This window comes from Bos grunniens, chromosome 2, assembly GCF_055505025.1.
Source record: "Bos grunniens cultivar Pamir isolate PY7600 chromosome 2, Bosgru_T2T1.0, whole genome shotgun sequence".
NCBI lineage: Eukaryota > Metazoa > Chordata > Mammalia > Artiodactyla > Bovidae > Bos > Bos grunniens.
This window is the reverse complement of record NC_141166.1, coordinates 40,523,117-40,535,032: the sequence shown is the minus strand read 5'-3', so window position 1 is coordinate 40,535,032 and position 11,916 is coordinate 40,523,117. Positions and strand designations below refer to the sequence as shown.

General features: G+C 42.7%; 1 protein-coding gene across 4 annotated transcripts in view; it reads right to left on the bottom strand.

Moving 5' to 3' along the window:
* Positions 1–11,916, bottom strand: part of PLEKHM3 (pleckstrin homology domain containing M3) — a 223,389-nt gene that overhangs the window by 194,455 nt on the left and 17,018 nt on the right. The window contains exon 1 of one of the 4 annotated variants that reach the window (XM_086343275.1): positions 8,965–9,840. The exons of the other annotated variants lie outside the window; for them this stretch is intronic. The gene's annotated coding sequence lies outside the window, so the exon portion shown is untranslated. Of the gene's footprint in view, positions 1–8,964; positions 9,841–11,916 lie in introns of those variants that run through there. 4 annotated transcript variants of the gene reach the window in all.

Sequence of the window (11,916 nt, the reverse complement as noted above, 5' to 3'; positions counted from 1 at the left end):
AATTTTTCCAGTCAGCTTGCAAAAAGGTTTCAGTGTTGAAACTCCCCGAGGCTTTGAGGATTGCCTATGTGTAGGTTCAGGAGATTCCCTGGTGGCTCAGATGGTAAAGCATCTGCCCGCAATGCAGGAGACCTGGGTTCAATCCCTGGGTCGGGAAGATCCCCTGGAGAAGGAAATGGCAACCCACTCCAGTACTCATGCCTGGAAAATTCCATGGATGGAGAAGCCTGGTGGGCTACAGCCCACGGGGTCACAAAGAGTTGGACACGACTGAGCGACTTCACTTTCACTATATGTAGGTTCAGCCTTGGGGCTGGGCAGAAAGAATCCTAATACTACCTCACTGTCTGAGATACCTAGATCCTCGAAGCCAGGCCAAATGAGAACAGTAATGCTGTCCAATATGGAGGACACTAGCCATACATGGCTATTTAAATTTAACTTTATTAAAAATCAAATAAAGTTCTTCAGTCACACTAGCCACATTTCACATGCTCAACATACACCTTTGTATCTTTATCAAAAAATGAACAAACAAAACAACTAGGTAAGCTCTGTTTTCCTTAACTGCTGCTGCTGCTGCTAAGTCACTTCAGTCGTGTCCAACTCTGTGCGACCCCATAGACAGCAGCCCACCAGGCTTCCCCATCCCTGGGATTCTCCACGCAAGAACACTGGAGTAGGGTGCCATTTCCTTCTCCAATGCATGAAAGTGAAAAGTGAAAGTGAAGTCGCTTAGTCGTGTCCGACTCCTAGCGACCCCACGGACTGCAGCCTACCCAGGCTCCTCTGTCCATGGGATTTTCCAGGCAAGAGTACCGGAGTGGGGTGCCATTGCCTTCTGCATTTCCTTAACTACTTACAAGTAGATAAACCAGGCAATTAGCAACACCTTTGCAAGCTGTTATAAAGGTACATAAATGTGCTTTTTTCTCTAAAACTGCACAATTTCTGTGGTACAATAAAATCATTTTTAGCACTTAGGCCATGAAATCATTGTATTTACATCAACAGCACTAATCTATATTGCTTAATGTGTTAAGCTAGTATATACAGCCTTTTATTTTAAATGTATCAAGGTTATAGGAATTTGGTGGATAACCTCTCCTAAAACTGATAATGACTGTGAATTTATCTACTTTTTAGATTTTGATTTTTATTATGTTGGCAAGGAATTGACTGAAAATCAGTTATAACATTTTTCTAGTTGCAAACAGGGTTTTATTTGCTGTGTCTATGCTAAGCCTGAGTCTCCTGAATTTTATAGCAGAGTTTTACTACTGCTGTAATTTTGGAACTTGTAATTTTCAATTTCATCTTGTACACCAGAGGCTAAGAAAAAAATATAAAGTAAATCTTAAAAATTTTAGTTCTTTATTGACTAAAATTCTAAATGAACATCATAAAGTACGTTTCCCACTTTAGAGAAGAGACACTAAGGTGCAGAGCACAAAGCTATTCACTTAAGATTCTATTTTGAATTTTCCTTTCCTTACCCAGTGCTTAAAATTCACTCTTTATACATACTAGAAAGTATAAATACCTTCAAATTGACTTTTTAAAAAAAAAATCAAAATGTCTAGAAATATACTCGTGTGTTCCCTGCTTTGGTATTTGCAAGCTGGTTCAGTTCAGTTCAGTTCAGTTTAGTCGCTCAGTAGTGTCCGACTCTTTGCGACCCCATGGACCACAGCACACTAGGCCTCCCTGTCCATCACCAACTCCCGGAGCCTACCCAAACTCAAGTCCATTGAGTTGGTGATGCCATCCAACCATCTCATCCTCTGTCATCCCCTTCTCCTCCCACCTTCGATCTTTCCCAGCATCAGAGTCTTTTCAAATGAGTCAGCTCTTCGCATCAGGTGGCCAAAGTATTGGAGTTTCAGCTTCAACATCAGTCCTTCCAATGAACACCCAGGACTGATCTCCTTTAGGATGGATGGGTTGGATCTCCTTGCAGTCCAAGGGACTCTCAAGAGTCTTCTCCAACACCACAGTTCAAAAGCATCAATTCTTCAGTACTCAGCTTTCTTTATAGTCCAACTCTCACATCCATACATAACTACTAGAAAAATCATAGCCTTGACTAGACTGGACCTTTGTTGGCAAAGTAATGTCTCTGCTTTTAATATGCTGTCTAGGTTGGTCATAACTTTCCTTTCAAAGAGTAAGTGTCTTTTAATTTCATGGCTGCAGTCACCATCTGCAGTGACTTTGGAGCCCCAAAAAATAAAGTCTGACACTGTTTCCACTGCTTCCCCATCTATTTGCCATGAAGTGATAGGACCAGATGCCATGATCTTAGTTTTCTGAATGTTGAGCTTTAAGCCAACTTTTTCACTCTCCTCTTTCACTTTCATCAAGAGGCTCTTTAGTTCTTCACTTTCTGCCATAAGAGCGGTGTCATCTGCATATCTGAGGTTATTGATATTTCTTCTGGCAATCTTGATTCCAGCTTGTGCTTCATCCAGCCCTGCCTTTCTCATGATGTACTCTGCATAGAAGTTAAATAAACAGGGTGACAATACAGCCTTGACAACTCCTTTTCCTATTTGGAACCAGTCTGTTGTTCCATGTCCAGTTCTAACTGTTGCTTCCTGACCTGCATAAAGATTTCTCAAGAGGCAGGTCAGGTGGTCTGGTATTCCCATCTCTTGAAGAATTTTCCACAGTTTATTGTGATCCACACAGTCAAAGGCTTTGGCATAGTCAATAAAGCAGAAGTAGATGCTTTTCTGGAACATATAACCACGGTTGGCCAGCACCACTGGTTTGCGGAACACTTCATCCCAATGCACTCTAAATTTGTAAACTTGTAGACAAGGTAGGGGCCTTTGAGATCATCCTTGCAACCCCAATCTTCCACAGAAAGGGACACAGAGGTCCAGAGAGAGTAAGAGGTCCCAAGGATACTTTGAATGCAATGCCTCATTTAATCCCTCATTAAGGGCAGTAACAACTCAACTTGAGAACCACTTCAGTGCTGTTTACCCAGGGATTCTAGAAACCACTCATCTACCATCCATTCATGATTCATTAAGGTCACGACAGATAAAAGATGCTGACGATGGAAAGATGAATCAAATACACTCTGGCCCTAGACTCATGGTCTATCATGATGAGCCTAAGAAAATAAGTCCAAAACACTTCCTTGATAGAGAATGGAAACAGATTTGGTGGGGGAAGGAGGGAGGGGGTCACTTGACAGCAAGGGCGAGGGCGAGATTAAGGACGTGCCCTTCGAGTTGAGCCTAGAAAACTTAGATGGTATTTGCCAGGATAGCTCGGAAGAAATTAGGAAGAGTAAATCACCTTTTGGTTAGCAAGGGATTTTCAAGTTCATTATATAAAATGACTTTTCATAGGCAGTGGGGTGAGCAATATAGTGGAGTATAGCAAGCAAGCTAGCAGATCTAGAGTCAGATCTAGCTCCGAATCCTAATTCTGTCTCACTCTAGCTATGTAATTTGGGGTAAGATTCCCTGACCCACCCCTACTCCAACCCAAGTCCTTGGAACTAATCTGTTCTTCCTATTCTAGGAATTTCATTTTTGGTGCTTTCCACTGCTTCTGTCCGGAACCTACACAGCTATTTTCTTTGTTTTCTGATGTAAACGTGCATTAATCGTACTCTTCACCGTGTACCCCAGGATTTCCAGGCCACTCTTCCTCTCCTCATTCCTCCACTTAGTCACATAAGCCTTTCAGTTCCTCCTCCAAGGTTTACCTTTTGGATCTCCAGGCCTGCACTGGGGCTGATCCCATTGCCAGAGGAGTTATGCCCTCCTGGACTCTTCCACCCATCACATCAATGCCTAATCATCTTTGAGGGTCCAACCTAACACCAAGTGACAAACCCGCACTCTCTAAAGAGGGCCACAACAATAGTTCCTATCCCACGTGCTTTTCTGTACAAGAACTTGCTACTTCCTCATCAGAGAGAGTGTTTACATTTCCTCTCCTGAGAATGTGGGCAAGGCTTGTGATGTTTTGATCACTAGTATGTGGCAGAAATGATACTGAGCCCATTGGAGGTGCAGCCTTGAATGGGCCTGGCAGCTTCCTCTTCCTATTTCTTGGAGTTCTAAGCCAATTAGACAGAAAGTCCAGGCTACTCTGCTGGAGGGAGAGGTCAAGTGTTAGAGCACAGAGGCACCAGACACATGAGGGAAGAAGCTGTCTTGAATGGCAGCCTAATTGAGCTCTGTGATGACTCTAGCCCCAGAAAGTATCATGATCCCAAGAGAGAATTTTCCAGCTGAGTCTAGTTATCCCAGACCCATGAGAGAAAATAAGTTGTTTTAAGACACTAAATTTCAGAGTATTTTGCCACACTACAAACAATCATCAGGACTCATCACTTCCTTAGGGAAGCATTCTTTGGTGTCCCAGACTAGGTTAAATGTCCTTGTTTAAGGATACAAGGGCCTTGGTTCAGAAGAGCACCAGCATTTCTGTAAGTTATACACACGACATTCATAATTACTAGTTTCGATGTCAATACCCACTCAGACAGTGATTTTGTTCACCTATGGGCCCCCTAAACAAAATTGAGGTTCAACAAAGTATTTGTTGAATAAATGAATGACAGGAAAGGAGCATGGCACAACATTTGAAGAATGACATAGCCTCAGGACATGACACACTGATTAGAACCAGTTGTGTCCAACTCGTTGACACCCTGAATTCTCCAGGCCAGAATACTGGAGTGGGTAGCCTTTCCCTTCTCCATGGGATCTTGCCAACCCAGGGATCAAACCCAGGTCTCCCACATTGCAGGAGGATTCTTTACCAGCTGAGCCATAAGGGAAGCCCAAGAATACTGGAGTGAGTAGCCTATCCCTTCTCTAGCAGATCTTCCTGGCTCAGGAATCAAACTGGGATCTCTTGCATTGCAGGCAGATTCTTTACCAACTGAGCTATAAGGGAAGCCCTTTTAAACAATTAAATAATAATAAATAAATAAAATAATTTTTGAATGGCTAACTTTAGAATCATGACATTGTTTTCCTTTCCTCTTTTGCTTTTGTCAGTACTCAGACAGGAAAGGAGGAGGGCACAGCCTTTAAAAGAATGACACAGCCTGAGAACATGACACGCTGAGTGGAACCAATTAGGGCCAAGATGGCAGACCTTGTCAACTTCCACTAGACCTTGAGCTTCAGTATACACTCACTGTAACATGGTGACGATGACAACAAAGGCGTGTGCTCAGTCATGTCCAACTCCTTGTGACCCCATGGACTATAGCCCGCCAGGCTCCTCTGTCCATGGGATTTTCCAGGCATGAATACTAGAGTGTGTTGCCATTAAACCCTCCAGGGGAATTTCCTGACCCAGGGATTGAACCTGCATCTCCTGCATTGGCAGGCAGATTCTCTACCACTGTGCCACCTGAGAAGCTCTCATTTGTAACATATCAGCATGCTAAATGACACCCCTACAAGCACCATGACAGTTCCAAGGCCAACCATGAAGGTCAAAAAGTGGACAGTGGCCCAGTCCCCGAAGTTCCCACCCCTTCCCCAAAATAGCTGGAACACTCCTCCTACTCAATAGCCTATGAAACTTCCCATCCCTATAAAAACTGACAACTCCATATCCTGGTGCCTCTCTTGACTTCTGAGATGATTCACACTCTGTCTACAGAGTATGTTATCTCCCGGAATAAACCCTCTTTCACTTTTCTATGGCTCTCTCTTGAATTCTCTCCTCTGTGAAGGCAAGAAGCCACAGCTGGTGGCCATCACAGGGACTAGGATGTGACCATCCTCTCAAGTCCCAGTCTCTTTCCTGTCCCTCTCACTGACAGCCCTCTCATCACATAATGATTATCTCTAGCAATAAATAATAGAGGTACTGCTTTAACAACTGCCAAAAAAGTTACCCTTTAGTGTAATAAATGAATTAACATGAGAGATACAGCTTTTTGCCTGCATCTGCACAGTATAAATTAAATAGCTAAAAAGAATTTGAGAGCTACAGTGATTTATTCATTCCATAAACACTTACTGAAGCAACTACTGTGTTCTAGGCACTGGTGATACAACAGTGAACAAGACAGACATAAATCCTGTCCTTATGGAGCTTTTATTCCAGTGGTCAAAGTGAATCAAAGTGTTACTCACTCAGTTGTGTCTGACTCTTTGTGACCCCATGGACAGTAGCCCACTAGGCTACTATGTCCCTGGGAATTCCCAGGCAAGAATACTGGAATGAGTTACCATTCCTTTTCCAGGGGATCTTCCTGACTCAGGGATCAAATCCAGGTCTCCCACATTGCAGGTGAATTCTTTACTGCCTAAGCCACCAGGGAGGTCCCATATTCTAGTGGAGCACTTACTATTTAGACACTGTTCTAAATGCCTTCAATGTCTTTGCTGTTGTTATTCAGTCACTCAGTCATGTCCGACTCTTTGTAACCACATGGACTGCAGCACGCCAGGCTTCCCTGTCCTACACCAACTCCCGGAACTTGCTCAAATTCATGTCCATCAAGTCGGTGATGCCATCCAACCATCTCATCCTCTGTTGTCCCTTTCTCCTCCTACCTTCAATCTTTCCCAGCATCAGGGTCTTTTCTAGTGAGTCGATTTTTCACATCAGGTAGCCAAAGTATTGGAGTTTCAGCTTCAGCACCAGTCCTTCCAATGAATATTCAGGATTGATTTCATTTAGAATTGACTCGTTTGATGTCCTTGCAGTCCATTGGACTCTCAAGAGTCTTCTCCAACACTACAGTCAAAAGCATCAATTTTTCAGCTTTCTTTATGGTCCAACTTTCACATCTATACATGACTACTGGAAAAACCATAGTTTGATTAGGCAGACCTTTGTTGGCAAAGTAATGTCTCTGCTTTTTAATATGCTGTCTAGGTTGGTCATAGCTTTTCTTCCAAGGAGCAAGCATCTTTTAATTTCATGGCTGCAGTCACCATCTGCAGTGATTTTGGAGCCTAAAAAAATAAACTCTGTCACTGTCTCCATTGTTTTTCCATCTGTTTGCCATGAAGTGATGGGACCAGATGCCATGATCTTAGTTTTCTGAATGTTGAGTTTTAAGCCAACTTTTTCACTCTCCTCTTTCACTTTCATCAAGAGGCTCTTTAGTTCTTCTTAGCTTTCTGCCATAAGGGTGGTGTCATCTGTGTATCATATTCATGGAAATTAAAAGGTAGAATGGGGGTTACCAGGGGCTAGGGAAGGAGGTAAAAGGGAGTTGTTGTTTTATGGGTGTAGAGTTTTAGATTTGCAAGATGAAAAGTTCTGGAGATGTGTTTCACAGCAATACGAATATAAATACTATTGACCTTAAAATGATTACAATGGTAAACTTCATGTTTGTTTTTTTTTAACCATGACTTAAACAAAAACAAGCAGAGGGCCACCTTTTCTAGTGGGCTGTGGTTCAGAAGATCTAATTCCTGGCCTAGAAGATCTAGTCCAGCCCCTTGAGGAGAGGAGGCTGAAGTCAGGAGTGACAACTATGGGTCTCAGTACGAAGAAAGGAGCTGCAGCTGCGTCAGTTACCAGCAATGGGACGCTGGTAAATTACCGCATCTTCCTAATCTCAATCTTCACATTTGCAAAATCAGCAAGTTAACATAAATTAACTTTAAACTTAACTTTAACTCTCCTAAAATATCAACAGCTGAGAGAATTAAACAGGACAACCCATGGCATGGTTCCTGGCACACAGTATATGAATGTTGCTGTTGTTCAGTCGCTCAGTCACGTCCAGCTCTTTGTGACCCATGGACTGCAGCACATCAGGCTTCCCTGTCCTTCACTATCTCCTGGTAACAGCCTAAAAGTCCTCAGCTGATGGCTTCCATCGCCTTTCCTCTGTAATGTCATAGTCTCTGAACCCCGCCCCCGACCCTTCAAAACACACACACACACACACACACACACACACACACACAGGCCTCCCTGCTGGTTCTCTGACTTGCAGACATCTTCTCCTCTCAGGGTCTTTGCACTGGCTGACCCGTTCCTCGCCCCCGCCCCATACCAACATGGTCAACTCTCTTTTTAAGTGACTGTTCATGTCACTTTCTCAATGAGGCCTGCCCTGACCATCCTATTTTAAATTACAACATGTATCTCTACCCTGGACTTCTGATCTTCTTTACTCTATGGGAGTTTTTTGGTAATTTTAAATTTTAGAACATTTTGAGATTTACATAATTATTGCAAAAACAGTACAATGAGTTTGCGTATACCCCACACCCCATTTCCTCCATGTAACATCTTGCATTAATATGGTATGTTTATCACAATTAATGAACCAATATTAATATATCATTGTTAACTAAAGTTCACACTTTGTTCAGATTTCCTCAATTTTCCCTGATACCTTTTTCCTGTTCCAGGATCCTACTCAGGATAAGACATGGCATTTAGTTATCAAGGCTCTTTAGCCTTCTCTTGGCTATAACAGCTTCTCGGGCTTTACTCGTTTCTGATGACTTTGACAGTTTCGAGGAGTACTGGTCAGGTATTTCACCGGCTATCCTTCAACTGAGGTTTGGTTGATGGTTTTCTTGTGATGAGATTATGGTTGTATGTTTTGGGGAGAAAAACCAGAGAGGTAAGGTGCTATTCTCATCATATCATAGGAAGAGTAGATACCATCAACATGACTCACTACTGCTTACATTAACCATGATCACATGGCTGCATCCTTTTTACATCTACCATCCTCTATTGTACCACTCAATTTAATAATTATTTAATATCTAGTGTTTCTCCCTCCTCATTAAAGTGAAAGCTCAAGGGCAGGAATTAATACTTACTTTGTTCACTCATGTATCCCAAGTACATTAGAGAACTACCTGACACACACACAAAGCACTAAACAGATGCATGTTGCACGAACGCACTGTCATTCCTTTACAGGACATTCATGGCCCTTCATGACCCATCTAGCTCTTTATTTTGTTGTTCCCGGCTAACACTCACCTTGCTGTTTTATTTCTCCATGCTTTGGCCCAAGCTGGGCAACGTTCCAAACTGCTCAGGCTCTCAGAACACCCTGGGTTTGCCACAACGTACTGAATGCTCAACAGTCCTCTCTTGATCCCACTCTACATTCCAAGTACTTGACAGCAGGCATGTGATGTCTTACTGACCCTCTTATATAATCTCTATGTCTTCAACCTTTGGTGCTCCATGTTCCAACCTTTCTCCTCTTGGAATTTTTCTTTTCCCTAGGATGTATAGTCCTCAAATTCACTATACAAGGGTCTAATGCCAAGTTTAGTCTCTATAAGTGAACACCTCTTACTAGCTTGCCTCATCTGGTTTTGGGATTAATTAACTAAAAATAACACATTCAGACAGATCAAAGTAGGGAGAGTACTTTCCTCTGACAAAGTGAACTGAGTGAAATCACCGTGGCGGTGCAGTCTGATTTGCTTCTACATAAAACTGGAAATCAGGAGCTAATCAGAACTGAGTTCTAAATCTGGTTCAACCACACATGTGCTGGGTGGCCTCTGGCAAGCTGTTTACACTCCTGGGCGCCTTACTCAGCTACCTGCATCCAATAACATTGCTAATATCAAACTGCCTCACGTGTGGATCGTTCACTAGGTAGCTGTTTCGATTTCAACACACTTTTTTTAAAAAATGTAAACAGCTGTATGATTACGGAGCCCTCCACCGGACCTCACCCAAACAGCCATGTGCTCCTGGTCTCTCCTTGGAAAGACATGTCAGCCCAGCAACAGCAACATCAGCAACCAACTATTTATAGCATCCTGCTTTTCAGCCAACTCAATGATTTACAGACATTTTATCTTATTTTTATAAAGAATACTCTTTCTGTAAAGCGCTATTTCCCCAGCATGACAGGTTGAGAAACTGAGGTCCATTTGTCAAGTGTGGTCATAAACACTCAACCCAAAGAATCCCATGCAGGCATCCCAATGTAACAGGATGCGGTATCAGTGTACTGCTATTTCCTAACAAGGAAATCTGCTGTTTACATGCTCATTAGGCAAAGCTAATTAGCAGGATGAATACAGCAGTCCTCCCACACAGAGGCAGAAGCAGATATGAGTAATAATACCAGTCTGGCCCACAAAGACAGGCCACATCTCCCAAGTTGGATGGTAAAAATGAGGACTTCCTCCCACTTGACTAAATGGCTTGTATTCAGAATGTAATGAGTGCTCAAGAGGCTGGGGCACGTAGTTTTAGAAGCAGCTGGACTATGAAGAAAAATGCAATGCTAAAGACACCCTGGATAAACAGTTTCTGCCAATTCATCCTCAAATATGAGAAACAAGGGCGATTATAAGAATGATCAGCACATGTGGCTCTCACATGGTCTTCACTTTGGTTAAGGCCACAGCTGATCGGAAATCTCCTGCAAGTTACATAATGTAAAGGCTCCACCACAAAAGGATCTGACCCTAGTAAGGATGTTTCCGGGCAATCAGGCTACAAGAGGTTAAGCTCTGTTATAAAGACATGTAATGTGAGCATGTTGATGGAGCACAGGCAAGCCAGGAGCAGCAGACAAGGAAATGGTGCTGGTGTGGACCTCAGAAGAAGAGTTCAGAGGTCTTTCAGGGGACAAGGACAGGTAGAAACACAGATGGAATTAAATGGCTACATTTATCTAAGTTTCAATAAATGAGAAGTGTATTGATGGGCAATACATAAGGAACATACCATTTAAAAATATAATTTAATAGTGTTTTGCCCAGTTCTGAAGGTAATAAACACTCATAAAAACCCTGGAGAATACTGACAGATGTGGAAAAGAAACAAAAATCAGTCATGACCTCAGAACTCAGAGAAAACAGGGTTTTTTTAAAAAATCTAACTGGACATGGAACAACAGACTGGTTCCAAATAGGAAAAGAAGTACGTCAAGGCTGTATATTGTCATCCTGCTTATTTAACTTATATGCAGAGTACATCATGAGAAACACTGGACTGGAAGAAGCACAAGCTGGAATCAAGATTGCTGCGAGAAATATCAATAACCTCAGATATGCAGATGACACCACCCTTATGGCAGAAAGTGAAGAGGAACTAAAAAGCCTCTTGATGAAGGTTAAAGAGGCGAGTGAAAAAGTTGGCTTAAAACTCAACATTCAGAAAACGAAGATCATGGCATCTGGTCCCATCATGTCATGGGAAATAGATGGGGAAACAGTGGAAAGTGTCAGACTCTATTTTGGGGGGCTCCAAAATCACTGCAGATGGTGACTGCAGCCATGAAATTAAAAGACACTTACTCCTTGGAAGAAAAATTATGACCAACATAGACAGCATATTGAGAAACAGAGACATTACTTTGCCAACAAAGGTCCATCTAGTCAAGGCTATGGTTTTTCCTGTGGTCATGTATGGATGTGAGAGTTGGACTGTGAAGAAAGCTGAGTGCCGAAGAATTGATGCTTTTGAACTGTGGTGTTGGAGAAGACTTGAGAGTCCCTTGGACTGCAAGGAGATCCAACCAGTCCATTCTGAAGGAGATCAGCCCTGGGATTTCTTTGGAAGGAATGATGCTAAAGCTGAAACTCCAGTACTTTGGCCACCTCATGCAAAGAGTTGACTCATTGGAAAAGACTCTGGTGCTGGGAGGGATTGGGGGGCAGGAGGAGAAGGGGACGACAGAGGATGAGATGGCTGGATGGCATCACTGACTCAATGGATGTGAGTCTGAGTGAACTCCGGGAGTTGGTGATGGACAGGGAGGCCTGGCGTGCTGCAATTCATGGGGTTGCAAAGAGCCGGACACGACTGAGTGACTGAACTGAATATTTAATTGAAATAAGATTATATATACAGTTTGGGCATACGATCTGTTTAGATATATGCTCAAAAAGCAAATACCAATAAACAACTAACGTTGAAAAGAAAAAAACGTGCCAGAGTGTGCTGTGTCCAGCAAGA